Source organism: Poecilia reticulata, linkage group LG8 (assembly GCF_000633615.1).
Source record: "Poecilia reticulata strain Guanapo linkage group LG8, Guppy_female_1.0+MT, whole genome shotgun sequence".
Lineage (NCBI taxonomy): Eukaryota > Metazoa > Chordata > Actinopteri > Cyprinodontiformes > Poeciliidae > Poecilia > Poecilia reticulata.
In genome coordinates, this window is record NC_024338.1 from 24345954 (window position 1) to 24365820 (window position 19867).

A 19867-nucleotide genomic window follows, 5' to 3' on the forward strand; every position below is an offset into this window, starting at 1 on the left:
ATTACAGAGTAAATAGTTCTAAGAAGAAGCTGATTCAAAATGGAGGCAGGCGAAGCTGTCTCAGCAAACTGACAGATGCTTTAGTCAGTTTTCAGTGAACAAATTAACAAGTGGGTTCCACTTTGTAACATTCTCCTGTTTGAACTACCTGACCTTCCTCCATCGCTTGGCAGAGCTCAGCCAATCAGAAGAAAGAGCTGAGGATTTAGGTGTAAACAGAGAGCCGCTGGTTGTTTGAAGCCAACCAGAGAGGTCATGTTCGCATCCCCAGCCACTTCCACCCTGCTTCCTCCATTGATTGGGAATGTTTATCACATTAGAGAGAGGTCAAGGAGGGGGTCAAGTCAGAGCRGGGCTTGCGGTTTGCCACCCTGGGTAGTCTGGGTAATGATACTGTCCAGAACCTGACCACAGGCTTGGGAATATTAGTGAATGGGGTAGAACATGTTTGTGATTAATTGACATTGGGGAAAGATGGAAAGAATAATACACAAAGGAGAAAAGGCAACAAGAAATATCAAGTTTCTAATGTCGAGTAATGCCAGCTCTTCAGTCAGTCCAATACCCCTAACAATTATTTATCTCCTAATAGACTCAGTTTGCCATTAAAATTTCTATCCCTACTCTGTAATTTGCACCATCCACCTGGCCTCATATCAGCAAAATAGATACATGGTGCTTTCATCTACCGGATCAGGGCCTCTCTGTAATCCAGGCCCTGCATTAGGTTAGCCCAGGGCAGAAAACCCTTTTCATGAGTGACAGGGCAGGAACCTCCCCTGCCTCTCTATTTGACCTCCTTGTTTCCTTAATTTGTGTGTAATGTCAGKGGTATACCCCACCCAATCCAAGGTGTCCCCACCTCTTTGGGGGCCCGTCACATCTGGGCCCACCAGCTGCAGAGGCCAAGTATTTTCTTATTGTTGACACAGACAGCCAAACATTTCCCCTCCCACATAACTCCCGTCCTCCTGTCCACCACGGTGTCTTTCTATTTCTTCCTCCACCAAAAACCTTTTTGGGACCACCTAGGTGTTTTTAAGACCTGGTGCCTGATGTTTCTTCATAACATGCTGGCAAGATTCTCTCCGTTCATGCTCTGCATACCAGTGGAGAGCCATTAACAATACGGCCTCAAAGCAGGACCATGACGACGGGTGTGAGGGGGTCRAAGGTCATCTGCTGTGGGGCAAAATCCTTTGTTTTCTTCTCCGTCCCCCCTCCACCCAAGGGTAAAGTAACAGGTATGATATCTTCGTAAACACATCTCTCTTGTTAGATGGTGATTCCCCTCTTGCTTAATGTTCATTCTTGTATTTGATTAAGAAAACAAAACAACAACGCTCCATTACAACAACATAAACCCAGTAAATACAGTGACACCCGAGTCTCTTGTGTGGGGGKTTCTATTATGAGCGGCAGAAAAGCAAACATCTCTTCACTCAAGGAATAGAAGGCTGGAAACTCATCCTCTATTTTCAGCAAATGAGCTGTGTCAAAGTTTTGTCCTCAGTCAATTTAAGTGCCAGTAGCATGAAAAAGTGTCAAGTCAGGTTATTTTCTTTTATTCTGCCAATCTGCTGAAATATCCCGTTACACACCATCTTAACCAGGCTCTTTTGTGTGACCTGTTTTGTTTTGATTGGGGTTTTGTGATTGTCCTGCCTTTTCAGTGGCTTCGRGCACCATAGTGCCGACTTTACTAATGGCACTAATGGTGGCATAAATACAGAAGTATTTATACCACTAACTGTTCCACGTTTAGTAGTCTTTTATGCATTTTTTTTAATGTTTTGTCACAGATCAAAATAAAGTAGTGCATGAAATTAAATGTATTTTTCTTGTTTTCTAAACAAAAAAAACAACAAAAAAACAGGAAATTGTGGCATTCATTTGTTAGAACTAAAACAAGTGTCCCAGGGTTGCTTTGGTTTCTGATAAAACAATAAAAATAAATAATAATAATAATAATAATAATAATAATAATAATAATAATAATAATAATAATAATAATAAGACAGGAATATGACTAAAATGTGACTGGTGGCACTGATGTTTGAAAACATGCAGTAAATTGTTAACCTGGTCTTTCTGGATGGAGTTTGCATTTCTCTGTGCTTGTGTGTCTCTTCTCTCTGGGTACTCTGGATTCCACTCAAAGTCCAAAAATATGACTGTAAGGTTAGTTGGGGTCTTTGAATTCCCTTTATGTATGAGTGTGTGTGTGGCCTTTTGATACAGAGTTTGATACATTTTTCCAACAAATAATAAATTGTGAAGACCAACTGTTCCTTACGGGGTCCAAAACTGGGCCCAGTAAATACAGTGACACCCGAGTCTCTTGTGTGGGGGTTTCTATTATGAGCGGCAGAAAAGCAAACATAATAGCCCCATAAGTTTTGTCAAAGTGTGACCAGGACTCATTATTACTTTCTTCTTGCCCTTCATCCACACACACCAATTGTTTGGAGTACAGATCTATTAAATGTCTTGTTGGTGGATTCTTCMGATCTACACAGCTCCTCATTGGCCGCTCAGCGTCACAGTTTGTTTTCATTTGGTTGTGAACCAAAGGCAGAAATACTGAGAGTTAGTATGCATAGAATGAAAGAATAAGGAGCTTCTRATGATTTTACGTCGCAAACTGTTTTGAATATATCAGTATTCTCTCTGGAGAGAAGAAGTCTGGTCTYTCCACAGAAGAAGAATAAAGGGATTTGGTAGTGTTTGTGGCTGCAGGAGAAAGGTGAGTTTGGCGGTTTGCATGTTTAATTTTATCCCTRAGAGAGTTGTAGTCAGTGAAAACTTATGTACGCGCAGCCAGAAAAGTGAACACAGGTCAACTGAAGGGCCAGCTGCCAGGATCTAGATAGTGGTTTGTATCCATATGGGTATTGCAGGTTGTGTGTTTTTTCTCAGCAGGGAAATCTAGAGATTTCCTCTGTGGGGAAATTTGAGGAAGGTTCCAGGTAGATTGGTTGCAACCACATCTGACAGTCTGCGGTCGACAGGATCTCATGCATGTCTTTTTATCCTGTGGCTCAGCGAGGCTTGATGGAGGTTTTCATTTGCTCCACACGCACCATTTTATTAACCTTTGCTAAAACGCAACTTTAAACTGCGCATGGAAAGCAGCAGTGATGGAAACACAATTAGCATTTTCTATATCCACTTTAGCTTTCTATGGTTTGGTGACATTTGAAAAATAAGAACCCATGGGAGCATGCAGATATGAATGACTCATTTCAGGGAAACTTAATCTCTTTTTTTTTCCCGTGTGACTACGTCAACAGAAACACAGTTATGAGCATTTCTGCCAAKACACACACTCCAAGCTGCCAATCCCTCATGCTTTGTGTGAGAACATTACTATTTTAAAATCCCCCCAAAACTACAATTACACACAATGTGGTATCTTGCAGAGAGGAAGTAAATGTTAACTGTTTTTGCTTACGGTGAGTTGTCCCACAATCCGTCGACAATAAAAAGAGGATAATACATCATTTTTTGCAAAAAAGGTTATATATTAGTTTTATTCCCTGTTTGTCAATAAAAATATTAAGCTTTTATATCAAATAAGGTGATTTACAAATAAATATAAATAAATTCATGATTATCTGACCTGTACTGCAAATAAACACAGCTGCATCTGTACTGTACAGGTACCTGTACTTGACTTAAGTTGTCAGATTGAGGAGCTGGAAAAACGGTTGATTGAATTTGTGTGCATATCTTAGTTTGAACAATTATGACTCTCATTTTTCAGGTATTTGAAAGAAAAATAGGCTTAGAGTAAATCTCAGTATTTTTCCTTTTAAATGTAAGCACTGGATATGCTCAAACCCCGTGGAAAAGTCTCAGACTGTGTAGGTAAGTATATCTTAGTGGACTTGCTGTGCAGCAGAGAAAATCCAGCTGGTTTATTGCAATATTCTGTGTAAAATGTTTGCTTTGCACAACAGGATTCCAGCCAACATTTCTATGGTGGATTTAAGTTGGATTATAGGAGTGACTTTTGCCTTTAATTTAATGTGAGATTAGAGAGGCTTCTGATAACATAAACTTGCAAGTTTTAAGCTGAAAATATTGAAACTGTAGGCTACGGGGTTGACCAGAAAGAAAATAAAGCAAAAAGAGTTTGAAAATATAACATTTTTTTGAAACTTAGCTCAGTAGTTTTGAACATCAGAATACTATAAAGCATTGCTCCTGGATACAAAAGTAAAGGAAATTGTTACTTTTGATCACCTGGATGGACTAGAAAGTGAAWGGCATCATTGAGCCTCAGCTGTTCTGCAYAATATTATGTCGCACCTTCACCAGTTATTTGAATGGCTCTCCAGGATAGCCATTCCTTTTAATGTAACCCAACCAATCAAAATGCAGGTAATCATCTAAATTGTGGGGCTGGTTAAAATGCAGTGCTGAACAACAATTTCACTGACTGACTTTTAAATACACATATTAGTCTGTTATGCTAATATGATTACATGTTTTACATCAAGATGTTGCAAAACCTCATTGACCAGACAAATTATTTTATAATCTTTTAATGTGTCATTGATCCTCCATTTCTCTTTATAATACGAGARGTATCGTTTTTTCTTTAAGTGTCTTTTCTTCTTCCATGTCAGAAATTCTGTCAATCTTGTCAATAGGTCTATGTTTACTGAACATAGCATGTTTTCTTTAAAAAAAAAAAAACAGCCTCGTTATCATTTTTGAACCAATCTGTGCCCGTTTTTTAAAGCATGTGAATGCACATAGCCTGTTAAAAGTTGCTCTAGCTTCAATCTTCACTTGCAGGCCTGTAGCAGAAAAGTTYCACCTCGAAAGTTAACTTTTTTGATCCCATTTATTCCCTGTCCCTCTCCGTCATGCCCTTCTGTCTCCAGTAGACTCTRTGGCTGAACTGGATGGTATCTGGAGCACAGTGTGCTTTAACAAAGCTGCCTTTGTGCGGAGCCTCTCTCACTGTGGTTTGAATCCATAACCACCTCTGCAGTCTGGCCAAGGTTGAGTGAAAGAAAGTGTGTTGGACATTTGCTGGCAGGTCTGATTTGATCCTCCTTCGTCTGCCGCCCCRAACTTGTCTTTGCACAACATCCAGAGTGTGACATTTATTGTTCTGCAGGGATACGTCCCACCAGGTGTGTGTGATGACTGTCACAGCTCCATGATTTAGCACCGCAGGTCTGCGATTTTTAACGAGTTAGAGGAGCCTCTGCAGATAGATGGATAAGTTGTTCCCATGGGAGCCGTGCAGGCTCCTATAGAAAKGCCACCTGACTCTGGCCRAGGGATGGTACTGGGAGCAGGGTGTTGGTCCRGAGCAGTGTGGGCCAGCACTGGTCTGCAGTGTGACGAATGCGACACTTGAGCCAAACTGTAACACCGTCAGTGTGGTGGGTCCCTCTAATCACTCTGGCTTCCCAACTTTCAGAATCAAGTTTCAGATTCCGAGYCGGGTGGGGGGTACTTTGGTCTGTTGGGACTGAAGTGTCTGGTTCACTTTAAYAACAAACACTTACACACACTTCTACAGTTTCCCCACAAAATGCATGCAGAAAAACCCACAACAGAAAGAAATTAAAACATCTTTCCACTCACCTCCCAGACTGGATCTGGTGTTTACAAGACCACGTCTCCTCTTGCAGAGGGTGGAGAATCTGCTGAAATGTGATCACTTAAATGCAGAAAGATGGTCTTATTCGAAACTTATTGAACCTTAAAATGGCAAACTGATCAGTATTGATACATCTTTTTCAGAAGCCTCTACAAAATCAAAATCAACAAAGTTTATGAACTAACTTAAGTACGCCATTCTACGGAAGACGACATCTAAAATAGACATGAGGATAAATGCCTAATGTATCTGTTATAATGCAGCAAAATGTGCATTATGTAAAAAAAATAAATAAATAAATAAAAAATATTTTTTGCTAAAAACATCCAATACGCAGTTCAAAATAAAGAAAATAAAGGGTTTAAAGGCTCAAAGTTTTGGTAAGCTGTCAGCATTCTCTCGAAAATTCCCGGTACGCAAACAAAGCAAAAATTTGTCTCTCTGGTTAAAGGTTGTTTTAAATATGTAAAGCCTCACTCTTGGTGATACAGCACTCTGTTGACATGGCATACTATCAGTTTACAACGTTAATTGAACATCTAATAGCTCGGTAGAGCAGATGGCCTGAGGTTAAACGTGTCCTCTTGCCCCCTCTCTTTGGGTTTTATTTCTGGATCAGCTGGAGGAGGCGGGGATGAGGTGGGGGCAGCAGACGGTCCGTATGCCCAGAACTAAAGCCTCCCTGTTTGGGGACATGAGACCCGCACCTCCCTCATCTTTGCCGACATCCACCGCTACCAGATTTAGATGAGGGGGGTAAAGTTGCACTGTGTGTCAATACCAACGTGGGCCAAACCAAACTCCATTTGCACTTGTTTCTCTACTTAATCGCTCATCTAAACAAGCTTGAGGGTTGGTGGGAAAGGAGGAAGAAGGGCAAGAGGGGTGGGAGGTGGAAAGGTGAGGAGGAAAGAGGAGGGGGAGGAGTGAATGGGGTTTGCCAAAATAAATGCATGAATGCCTTCTTTGACTGACTGGCATCTTTGAAGTCAGCTATAATTGCAGGCCTCTTGTCGAGCAGTGGAGCCTGTGGCAAGCCAGGTCGTGGGCAAATAAGATGTTTGGCCGCGTCGAGGAGGAAACGTCACTGCTGAACAATAAACAATATCACAAGGCTTCAGTTTGGCAAGAAACATGGCGTCATTCACTTATGTGACAGCAGCGCCAAACCGCAAGAATAAAAGTCCTTTATTGCCTGTGTACACACAGCGCCTTTCAAAAAGAATCATACCCGACCAACTCTTTTGTATTTGTCACCATGCAACCACAAATTTTGCTATATTTTATTAGGATATTATGTGACATATTAACATGGGCTAAAGAATAATTTTAAAGCGAAAGGAAAAACACATCTGAGAAGAGTGCGTATGTATCCAGCTACTCTTAGAAGAAGTCATCTAACTGTTTGCATAGTCCATCAGCATCCAATGCAATGTGATTATATCCAGGTGTTTAGTAAAGGCCTTGGGGTTTGCTAGAAAACATTAATAATCAAACATGAAAACAGGTCAAGAATAACTAAGGGAGAAATTTAAAGCAGGATTACTTTTTAAATCAACATCCTTTGAATATCTAAGGAAGCAACGCTTAGCATTCCATAATGCAAAGTGTATGATTCTACTGCAAACCTACTAAGACATGGCTGTTTGCCTGGACTTAGAGGCAAGCGAAGGAGAGCATTGATCAAAGAAGCAGCCAAGAAACCCTTGGAGTCTCTGGAGGAGCTGCTAAGATCCACAGCTCAAGTTGGAGAATCTGTCGACAGGGAACTGTGTGTTTTAAGAACTACGTTGCTCATGAAATTACATTACGGACTTAATCCCTGCACAGGGCAACAACTCATTCTTCAGAAATGACATTAAAGAAACAAACCATCTCATCTGGTTGACCCAATTGCACTGTTCGAGAACACAGCAACCAGGCAAGCATGAGCTCATGCATCCTCACGGTAAATCAGCAAGGCAAATGTGGGCTCCTGGGATGCGAGAGTTGGTCATGGAGGGCTGAGACCACAATGTGGGTTTTCCATTCGGGGTGGAACTGTGACAGGGTTGCTGTAATTAATACACAAATCCTTGATGTTTTGTTTAGAAAATAAACCCACCCAAACCAGTGATTATTAAACCTAAATCCCTGAAGTATATCTCACACAATGCACCTTTCAGTTGGTCTTTATGATATTATTTCTTTTGCCAAGGGTGTGTTGTCTTGTTATTTTAATATTCCACTGCAGCGCTTGTGAAAGGGGAAAACCAAATGTAGCCTTGCCTTCATATACTCGCTTGCTTTTGCAGTTTTTCTGAACACAAGAGAACCAACTGTTGCAGGTGTTGCAAGAGGGCAGAATGAGCTTGTAGGGGCAGCGCTTAAAGAGCCGGCAAGGTGTTTCTTGCTGTTTGTTTAAACTATGTAAAGATGAGAATCCATGTCTGCTCAGTGTGATGAGAAGATGGAATGGCTGATCACGCTGAAGCAGCTTTTTGATGTTTTCCCAAATTCCAGGTCCGTGCCAAACACGCATTCCAGGTCCTGCTAGTGTTCTGTCCCATGTTCAGCATCTGAGTCTTTTCACACCCTGGGGAGGCTGAATTTGCTTGTTGATACCTGGGATAATGTTGAGTTTCCATGAATGTACAATTYAGTCGTCCCGGCTTTTTTAATAAACTTCTATAAAATGTACTCCTTTAGTCACAGGGAAAGACCTGAGACCAGAGACAGTCCGTAAATGTGCAGGGACCAAAGCAGAATTTGATTTAGGCCCCCGTCTTTCAGTAAAGCACATCGTCGTAAAATAGATTTAAATTTCTGGGTGCTATCAGAAGCTGATTTGAGCCTTGCAACTTTCACCCTGCCATAAAGACCAAAAGGATAGAACAGATGAAGGCAAATATCTGACACAGCAATCACGCTTTGAAGAAAAGAACATTGATGCAGATGAAGACAAAGACAAAAGAGATGTGAATATAGCAAACACGATCTTAATCAACAAACGTTGCATAAGACAACAGCTACTGATGCAGTGCAGAGAAGCCAGTGTAGCACATGTGTTCCAGAATTGCCAGCAGTGCAACGATGTCGCCGTCATACCTGCAGTTAATCTGTKTGCTCCTTTGCAGACCTTTATATGCAAGGTCTCCAGCAGACCAAATTTGCAACTTGCAGAAGGAGTCGAGGGCCCAGATTGGGGGCTGGTGAGAGCAGATCTGGCATCCTGCCAAAAGGTAACTTATCCTCCAACAGTTAGACAGAGTCCTTCTCCTTTGAGTGTACACACCTGTGCATGGGCTGGGACTTTTCTCAGTAGCCTTTTTCTTCTGTTTGATCTAGCAAAGCCTGAGATTTTCCTCCCACATTCAGCTGTGGGGCAATAAGTGCAGTGCAACAATTGGATATTAACATAAACACATGAATTCAACTATAAATTTTGGTTGCAGACCCAGAGCACATTCACTTTTTTTTATATAATCTAAGTGAGTAATACACAATCACCATTAGATTGTGCTATTTGCTGCACACTACACTGTACAACACAATAACTATATGAGAGAAAAAAGTGGGAACATTAATTCCCAGATATGGTTGTTGGTTTGTCAGTTTTTCCTGCAAATGCTTTTGTTTGTTTGTTTGTTTGTGTTTTTACCTGATAGAGACTTTCCCTTTTTCTTGTACTTGGGTTTTCTTCACTTATAAGTATAAGAAGCATTGTACTTACAACATTGAATAATTTTATTTGGCACATTTATTTTAAATGTAGATATTCACTCATATTCCTCAAACATTAATTACTTTTTTAAAATAGATGTAAAAAAAAAAAACCCTGAAACTAATAGAAAAGCTTTTCACCTTTTAATCCACATCATTTTCCAACACTTTGTCTTTCACACTATTTTAATACATAGGTCTTTTTAAAAAYATATACATCTATATGTGTTATTATCCGTCGGTCTTAGTGTTTTGCTTATCACTTTTGTTTTGCAATTGGATTATTTGATTGTCTATTTGTTTATTTCGCTCTCCAGACTTGTACTTGTTCAGTGCTCTGTTTTGAGATTTTTAACTCCATCCTTGTATTCTCTTCTTCATGTACTGGTTTAGACTCTTTAGTGCTAGTCTTCAGAGTTTGGTTTTGTTCGATTCAATTTGTATCCTCTTCCATCTCTTTAAGCTGCTCGACATTTCCTCTTGTGAATGTGCCTCGTTCAGTAGTGATTTCATTCAGTAAGTCTTCAAGATCTGCAACTTGAGACTTCTGCTTTCCTGTCAGCACTTGGGTCTGCAAACAACAAGTTCTCCAAAATGTCACATCAGGAACAAGATTAAATAACTAATACCTGGGATAATGCTGTCAATATAAATATATAACATTAAATTCCAGTGTACTACATAAAACTTTCTTGAACACAATATGACAGTCAGTGTTAAAGATGGTGTGAAAATAGCTATTGGAAAAGTGTGTAAAGGTCAAAGCAGTGACAACAAATTGCTATATTCTCCCAAATGTGAAACCAAATAAGCAGCAATTTATTTATTTCAACCAATGATCATAAACAGAAGGATAATGATCACAGTAAATCACTGCGATCAGTGATTTACTGTGATGGACTGAAGAAAACATGCAAGAAACAATCTATATTTCAATACATAGTTAGTCCTATATTGGCTTGTAAAGAGGTGTAACATATCCTAGCACTTACTGGAAAAATCTGGACAAGTTCAAYGTTCCATGTTTAAGAATTGCATGATTAAGAGTGCAGCCTTGGTCAGCACATAGTCCAAAGCAGCTGCAAAGTTTGCTTAACACAGGGCAGCTCTTACTGTAGGGCTCAAGTGATGAGTGGACATCAAACCTTCGTGGTCTTGTGAAGAGTTTTCCGTCTGCGCCATGTGTTCTTTCAGCAGCAGTATAAGTAACGGCACAAGTGAAGTCACTCAGAGCTATAAAGATTAAGATTTGACCAGCTGCTCCTGAACTAAAGAAAATCACATTAAGCGAGCAGGGTAACAAGCATCAGCGTATGCCCCTTCTCACGCCCGCTGGTCTCCTCACCACAGATCCAGGATCACCTTCTCACTCCTTTTGGCTGACTTGGACGCTGAAAGCTGAAATTACACCGGCGCAAGCTTCAAATCTCCCTCCGTTCTCCACACATGCCAGACAGGGGAGGAAAGAATAACAGGCTTTAATGCATTTGGCCTGCTTTTCTCTCAGCCAGAGCAAATCCTCAGCTGCATCAACTGATAATTATTACAGCTCATAAACATGTGAGGGAGGCAAGGAAAATGCAGAGAAAGACGGGGAGGAACGAGGCAAAGGTGTTGTGAGGTGAAGGTTGGAGGAGGAAAACGGGGAACCGCGGCCAGAAAGAAAAGGATGTTATGCAGAAATGGGAGTCTATGGGTTAAAAGTTGAGAAGCAAAAATGTGGAAAACTGCGAAAAAAAAAATTGCTTGAAAAAGCAAAATCCATTGCGGATTTGTAAAGAAAAGAAAGAACAAACACCTAGTGCGGATTTTGATTAGAACAAAAACAAGAGTTAGAAAAGATAGTCAGGGCTGAATATCACATCAACTCAAAGAAAGAGGAACATGATGACAGACGACAGATCTGGATCATGCCCAATGTAAATAGAGCAYACAACAGGGTATCTGTGCTGTAAAATGTGTGTTGTGTTGACTGCTCGTTAATCCCATAAGCCAGGAGCTTCACAAGTTTTCTTTCATCGGTAGAACTAACGCCGAAGCCAGCGCACATGAAACTGGGTTTCTAATAAAAAAGGAAGGCAAAGGGGCAACTCTCCAACTCATACATAGGTGCAGACAGCGTGCAAACAGATAGAAAGCCTGCATGTAAGCAACAAAGATGTCATACCTGAGTGGCAAGCGAGTGGAGACAAGATGAGGCAGCAGTGAAAAAAAGTGAAGCAAAAGAGAACGACATGAAAACGTCTGGAAAACCCAGGCTTTATCCCAGATTAATGAGCACATCATTTTTGTAACAGACAAGAATAGTAGCTAAATTTTGAAGAAAGGGCAAAATTACCCTGCATTGTTAATGAAGGGATGTTTGTGTATTCTGCTTTAGATAATAAAGATGAAGGACTTCCCCACACTTAGCCCACCATGGGAGATAATCCCAAACGTGTACGTCACAACAATGTAAATACATGTCAGTGTTATCAAAACATTTAAAAATGATTAAAATAGCCAACAAAAAAAAAGGTAGTTTCCCATTTCAAATGTTTCTCTGTAAATATGTTTTTAAAGGCATTGAATGTCTCTACAGCGGAAAGGTTACAAATTGAATTYCCGGACGTTCAGATCATGTTTGTTAACTAAAGCAGGCATGTTAGGCAAAACAGATGTTTGTTTTCTATGCATTTGTGATGCACTGTGACGGACYGGTGAAAAAATGTCRGAACACAATCTACCTAAATTGCGACACACATTTAGGGCTGTGGATGGATGCAGCAAGTCAAGTCAATACTGTGTTTTATTTAGAGTTTCATTTTTAATTTTAACCAAACTTTTTTGATGTTACACTTAAAGGTTGAAATAAAACACATACCTTAAAGGTTGAAATAAAACACATACCGTTAATAAATTTAATACTCTTCACTCTTTAATAACTGAACAAAGAGGGCAACTTTTAAAGTCATGAGAATGAAGTTCAATATTCCTGCGACAACTGAATGGTTCAGATCACAGGATATTTATTACTTTAGAACACCTTGGTCAAACTCCAGATCTAAATTCAACCAAAAATCTGTGGACAGACTTCAAAACATAATGTTCAAGGACACTGTCCATCAAACCTGACTGAGGCAAAGGTATTTTGCAAACAAAAATCAGCAAACATTTCAATCTGGGAATATTACGAATGTTTCTGTCTAAACCAATAAATAACAGAAAGAAATAAAACAGAAATGATTCATTATAGGTATCASAGTGGATAATATAACTGAGTAAAAGAATTATTCYCAGCMAGAGATTCTTAGAAACGTATCTACATCTTCAGAATGCAAACATAACTTTCAGCTGTCACTACGTTGCCACCACAAACAACTTTGGTGTCATTTTTGCAGAATGATGCACTACCTGCAGTTCAGTATAACAGGCGTGTGTAATGTCTGTATCATTGTGTTTTTTGTAATGACAAGGAATGTAAATGAGGCAGTAACCATGGACAGTGAGGTGGCTTGAGATGGTAGCGTGAGCAAACACATGTGTTTTGCTGATTTTATCTGGGAAGCTCTAAACATTTCTTACTCAGTACAGATTGCCTGAGACACTGGCACATGCTGAACATCGAGGATTGTTGATTGTAAACTAAAACACACTGAAACACGAGTGAATGTTCTGATGCCCAAAATGTTGTTTTGTCTAAAGTTTAAAACTGTATGTGGTTGGGCCATTTTTTCTTTTTTTTCTCTTTTTGGTATTTACTTACACTTTTGCTAACTCAAGTTTTCAAAGTTTTACAGTTTGTTACTTTTGTGGGTATCTTAACTCTGATGTGGATGTTATCGTACCGATTATGTTCCCTTTTTTTCTCTTTCTCYAGCTCGTCTTTCTGTGTCCGTCACAGCTCAGTGCCCCTCCATCACACGCACTAACATCATACCTCCCGCCATTATTTTGAGAAAAAAAGCTCCATCTTTCTYCCATCTTTTCATGCAAAACTGTCAGATGAAACATAATCGCTCTCTGATGCATGACCTGCAGAGTAATGCAAAAGCAGTCTTACATTTTTTTTTTTTTACATTTTGTAACATTAAAACCTAAAACCTCTGTTTTTTATAAAAGCCTTCAAGGTGCATGATGGTGAAGTACATCACAAATGATACATAGTTTTCGTCTCCTTAAAAAAACAAAAGTGCACATGCTTTTAGAAAAATCAGTGGAATTGGATGAGGGCATATATTTTTTCCGTCTTCCCACAGATTCTCAACTGGATTACGATCTGGACTTTGACTGGACCATTCTAATGCATGAATTTGCTTTAATCGAAACTATAAAATTTTTACTCTGGCAGCATGTTTAGGTTTTGCTTGTCAAGTCTTTTGCATTTTTCAACAAGTTTTCCTCCTACATTGACCTGTGCTTAGCTTCATCATCCTCCCATCAATGCTAACCTCCCTGTCCATGAAGAAGAGAACCATCATGTTTCACTACGGGAATGCAGTTTTCATTAGAGATATTCCTGATTGCTGCCGTGCATATCAGTTTGTGTGTTGGCCAAAAAGTAACGTTTTGAATTCATCTGACTGCAGTACCTTTTTCCACATAATTGCCTTGTTCCCAGTACTTGTGCCATACTTTAAATGTGATTTYCATTGTGACAATAAAAACCATCCCTCGGTTTTCTGTTTGGACTGGCTCGTCTCCATGATGCTGTTTGCTCAGTAATGTTCTCTAATAAACCTCTTCGTCCGTCAAAAAGCAACAGAGTAACTTAAACTGGGCTTAAATATGCACAGATGGCGTCAGTTAACTAATTATTTTACTTTAGAAAGTCTGGTTGGGTTGGTCTGTGGTAGGAATACTTATGAAACACATTGACATCTGTTGTTTAATGTGTCAAAACGGAAAATGTTTAATGGGTGTAAATGCTTTTGGGGGAACACAGGGCATGTGGCTTTTTACCTTTAAACAGTCGACAGTTCCTATTTCTKCAGTTGGTCCATGCCTCTGTCTGTGCAGGTATGYGTTTGTTTTAAATATATTTTAAATGCTCACAGTGCTGCCAAAGCCTTGTCACATGCTGCAACAGATTCACTGCAGGGGCCAGGCCTGGCTTACTCCAGAGTCCAAGACACAACTTTGGCAACCTTTTCCATTTAAATTTGTTGGGTTTTTTCATTTTTTGTTGGTTGGTTTTCTGCTCATTTCAGATTTCAAATAGCTATAATATATTGACTTGATTTTAGGCTGCACTGAGGCACATTTGGTACCCTGGCAGTATGGAGTTGGTGTTTTCTCCCTGAGCATGCATGAGTTCTCTTTGGGTACTCCAGCTTCCTCCCACTGTGCAAAAACATACATTTCTAARTCAATCAGTCTCTCTAAATTGCCCTTTGGTATGAATGTGTAGGTGAATGGCCGTCCACCATGTGTTTCTCTRGCCTGATGATCATTCCTGGGTTTACTTTGATTCCCGTCCAATGGCTGCTGGATTTGGAGACAAACTAGATTAAGTCTTTGCAGAGACGAGTGGATATAAACAATAGATGGATGGATGGCTTGATTTTCATGACAGCTGGACAAAAAAACGTAAAGAAGGAACATCTTTTATCTATTAACTAGTTTCTGGCGTGAACTTGTTTAACATCTGAACTTAATCAGACACAATTAATGTTTCCTGTGCAGACGTTTCAGCGGGTAATTTATTGAAACGTCCTCTCCAACCCTTTCTTATCATTTAACAGTGCAAGCTCATCTGTACAATAAATGTATTGTTGCAATTGTTCTGTGTTGCCTAATGAGAATTATTGGAACAGAATTGAATTTGTTTGCTAGTTTCTGCACAGTAATGGCATTCCTCACTGTGTCTGTTTCCCTCCTGTAACTTGCAGAGTTGCTTAACTCCAGACCTCAGCTTTTTCCATTTCCTTTCGATGCAAAATGCAGGGAAAAACAAAAAGACTGACGTGTTAAAACGACTTAATGGTACTGGACATGATGTATTTGGGAGAAGAAATTCTCAACAGGTGGGAGKGAATAGAGAATCCAGTGTGAAAACAAATGAGAACAAGTGGGAGTATCATGAAAGTGACTGGTAAAGTGATGAAGGCAAAATGTTGGAAGAAAAAAGAGCAAAACGATCCGGAGTGCACAGACAGTTCGGTTTGTTGTTGAACTTGAAGGTAATGCTATATCCCTTCTGTGTTTTGACATCTTCTGGCTGAAGGAACAAGCCTTGACCATCAACCAGATAATCATGCCTCTTTTGTCAGCCATAAATAAGCAGCACAAAGTCATGCATTTTTTAAATTAACTTTTTTCTACTTACACTCATGCTAAAAAAAAAACTACACCCTTGTTTTACTTCTAAGGTTAAAAGTATTTGAGAAAAAGAGTAAATATCTGGCTTTAACTTGCTGCTAAAGTTAACGATCATTCTTTATCTATTATAGATCAAGCAAAAGTGGAAAATCCCTATAAAAATGTGAATATCTCAGGACTTTATTTTCGTGTGTGGTATCATTCATCTCTCGTGTTGCTATACAGAAGTTTGGATTATCTCTTTATTACTTCATTGAGGTCGGCAGGGATTTTTTGCTTTCTCAAAGTCTTTCTGCCATTCTCTTCTAGATCTGCGGCTGTATTTGTAATCATCCTCTTTGTTTCATGGCCTAATATGGGCCAAGCTTCAGGTTCCAGACAGATGGCCCAACATTTTACTTTGCAATAAGTTTGAGTTTATAGTACCTTGACTCAGGGCTGCAAAACCAGCTGTCCAAAATCTTGTTTGTGGTGTTTTACTTACGCTTATGTTTATCCCAGTCATTGTGTTGATTACGGCTGGTATTTTTGCTTCAGTCTCAGTTGTCTCTTTCTTTTAGATCATTYAGGTGTAACTTTTAAACCRATGTTGTGCTTCTGTCTTCATTTTGGGTAGAAGAGTCCTGCACAATCTGTAATTAGGACTTACATCGACTCCTGCCAAGAATGACAGCTTTCGTACATTTTTTCCACCTACTTTCTTTCTGCAGATTGCTAACTTTATACTGTTCAGAAATTACCCTAAAGCCCTTTCTAAAATTGATGTGTGGCAACAATAGCTTTTTTTTATGGTTATTGCTGATCTCTCTCTGTCTAGACATTGTGATAACACACACATTTATACTCAGCMACGCCTAAAATCCTGACTTTATTTTATTTTTCAAATGACAGAGTGAAATCTGTYGTTTAGTTTTGGATACGGAGGTTAGATCAAATTTATCKAAAGTTGGTTCGAAAACCAACTTTACCTGGGTCTTAAACCAGGTAAAGTTGAGATGAAATTMAAGTCTTGAAAMGCAAAATCTACAGTTATTATTACTGYAACTGTGACAAAGWWTTACTTTGCAACCTCTATGTAGGAACAATAAAAAAATCCAATAAAATCTTTAAATGGYGAGCRCTGTGTCARTGTTTGACTGGAATTAGAACCAAATTGACAAAAGAGKTCTCAGAAGAAACATGTCTAAATAAGTTGTAGAAGGAAACTGTAGGTGGATGRATGAAGAGGCAATAAATGAGAAAAACATGTCCAACAATCATCATTAGAATTGTGTTTCAATGCATCAGCTAATTTAATGGAWGAAACGTTAAAGACAAGRGTATCTCTCGTGGGTAAGAAATGTGATTATGCATTGTTCATATGAAAAAACAGTTACACAGAAATGCCTTACATAAGCAAACCAAAGCAAGGTTTCAGTTCAGTTTTTCACTTTCACAAGTCCTATCTCTTTTTCCTATGCCCAAGTGTCTCTCCTCTCTCTTCTGTTATTCAGTTTTTAGCRTCTAATTAGTCCACCATACCTCGGAGGAAGCTTGGGCACTTTGACAAAATCCACCTATGCACATTGGGACCAAGCAAACGTTATATAAATAAACCCAAATTTTAATAAAGTGAAACTTTAAGTAATGGTCTGAATGAAAATAGTTAAACCAGTAGGCCAGATTCAGAATCAATCAAACTCACTTGACATATAATATAGTCTCTCAGTAAAGTCATAGTGGTTGTTGCTCTCCAGAATGAAGTATTGATTAGTATGGCTACTGCACTTTCTCTATGATCTTAGTTTGCATATGTGTCAACAGAATATGGACAGGTGTATGATGGAGTGTGAACATATTAAAAAAGAAACTGAGTAACTTACAGGAGCAAACGTAATGCACAGATACAGTAGAATCCAGCAATTAATCAAACAAACCAGAGAACTATTGTGGACATATGATCTGTGGCAAACCAGGTGAGTACAATCCCCAGAATGAATGGTAGCTGAGTGGGAGAGCAAGGATAAGACTGGAGTAGTGACACCACAGAATCATGAAATAGAAGGTAATRCACCAGRATTCGCAAAGCAACTTCAGTATCAATCTCAAATGGCAAAACTGCAGGTGGGACATGACTACTGCAAGTTGAGAATCTAATGTTTGTATCATTAGATGCTTGTGACAGCTGTTCTGGCACAACACATAATTGGGACAACACCAGTAGAATACAGTATGTGGAAAACGTGAAGAAAACAAGAAAATGAAAGACATAAAACTGGAATGATACCCAACTGCARCTTTAGTGTTTAGAGAGCAACATGCTAGCAATAGCATGTTTGCTCATGCTGCCACCAACCAAATAAAAGTAATTTTATAATTTCATCATGGCAGGTTCCAGAGGCCNGTATCTCTCGTGGGTAAGAAATGTGATTATGCATTGTTCATATGAAAAAACAGTTACACAGAAATGCCTTACATAAGCAAACCAAAGCAAGGTTTCAGTTCAGTTTTTCACTTTCACAAGTCCTATCTCTTTTTCCTATGCCCAAGTGTCTCTCCTCTCTCTTCTGTTATTCAGTTTTTAGCGTCTAATTAGTCCACCATACCTCGGAGGAAGCTTGGGCACTTTGACAAAATCCACCTATGCACATTGGGACCAAGCAAACCTTATACAAATAAACCCAAATTTCAATAAAGTGAAACTTAGAAGGTTCTACAGACACTTTAAGTAATGGTCTGAATGAAAATAGTTAAACCAGTAGGCCAGATTCAGAATCAATCAAACTCACGTGACATATAATATAGTCTCTCAGTAAAGTCATAGTGGTTGTTGCTCTCCAGAATGAAGTATTGATTAGTATGGCTACTGCACTTTCTCTATGATCTTAGTTTGCATATGTGTCAACAGAATATGGACAGGTGTATGATGGAGTGTGAACATATTAAAAAAGAAACTGAGTAACTTACAGGAGCAAACGTAATGCACAGATACAGTAGAATCCAGCAATTAATCAAACAAACCAGAGAACTATTGTGGACATATGATCTGTGGCAAACCAGGTGAGTACAATCCCCAGAATGAATGGTAGCTGAGTGGGAGAGCAAGGATAAGACTGGAGTAGTGACACCACAGAATCATGAAATAGAAGGTAATRCACCAGRATTCGCAAAGCAACTTCAGTATCAATCTCAAATGGCAAAACTGCAGGTGGGACATGACTACTGCAAGTTGAGAATCTAATGTTTGTATCATTAGATGCTTGTGACAGCTGTTCTGGCACAACACATAATTGGGACAACACCAGTAGAATACAGTATGTGGAAAACGTGAAGAAAACAAGAAAATGAAAGACATAAAACTGGAATGATACCCAACTGCARCTTTAGTGTTTAGAGAGCAACATGCTAGCAATAGCATGTTTGCTCATGCTGCCACCAACCAAATAAAAGTAATTTTATAATTTCATCATGGCAGGTTCCAGAGGCCKGATGCGTTTTAAAGCCCAAAGTAGATGCCTTTTACTCAGCAACAYGGTATTTGCTATGGTGCTTGTTGATATACACTAAAGGGCAGATACCAGCATAACYTTTACAGGAATTTTTGTATTTGTCCTCTTYCTGTTATCTTCCTCTTCCATTCATGAAAAAATATCATGACTTCTGTGACACTATSACATTGACAAATTATATATTAATGAAATTTTTGTTTCTCATTTGTTGCTCTTACTGCAGTACTGTCTTGCCAATGCTGTATAAAGTCACACCGGGTSCTTCGTAACAGCCGGGAAACATGACATGTCACTTTCTCAAGTCGGAGAGCTGTAGTCTATCTGTCAAGTGCGGTATCTTTCATCTGATTATGTCCTGGAGACCACTGGCATCTCTCAGATATGGGTGTTGTGGTCGTTGCCTCCCGACGCCTCTGTTGTGGTCATGTTTCGAAGATAAACCATGTGGTATCTTGTTTGTRTAGTCTTTTGGAGAGGTGATGGAGGGTGACTTCATAGTTGAGCTGTAATATTATTTTGGGTTCGTGTTACAGGTGCTACTCTTTGAACTCAAATAATTTGAATTCACTTTACTCGGGAGATAATTCTAGTTTATTTCTCATTGTATTGCAATTTGTTAGAACTCCATATAAACTCTTTGACACCCTGATCCTACAGGATCCTGAACTTCAAAAGCTCACTGTTCAAACATCGATTCTCAGACATACCTTTGCACTTTCCAGCTCGCCTTAACCTCTTTCCGTGTGAACAT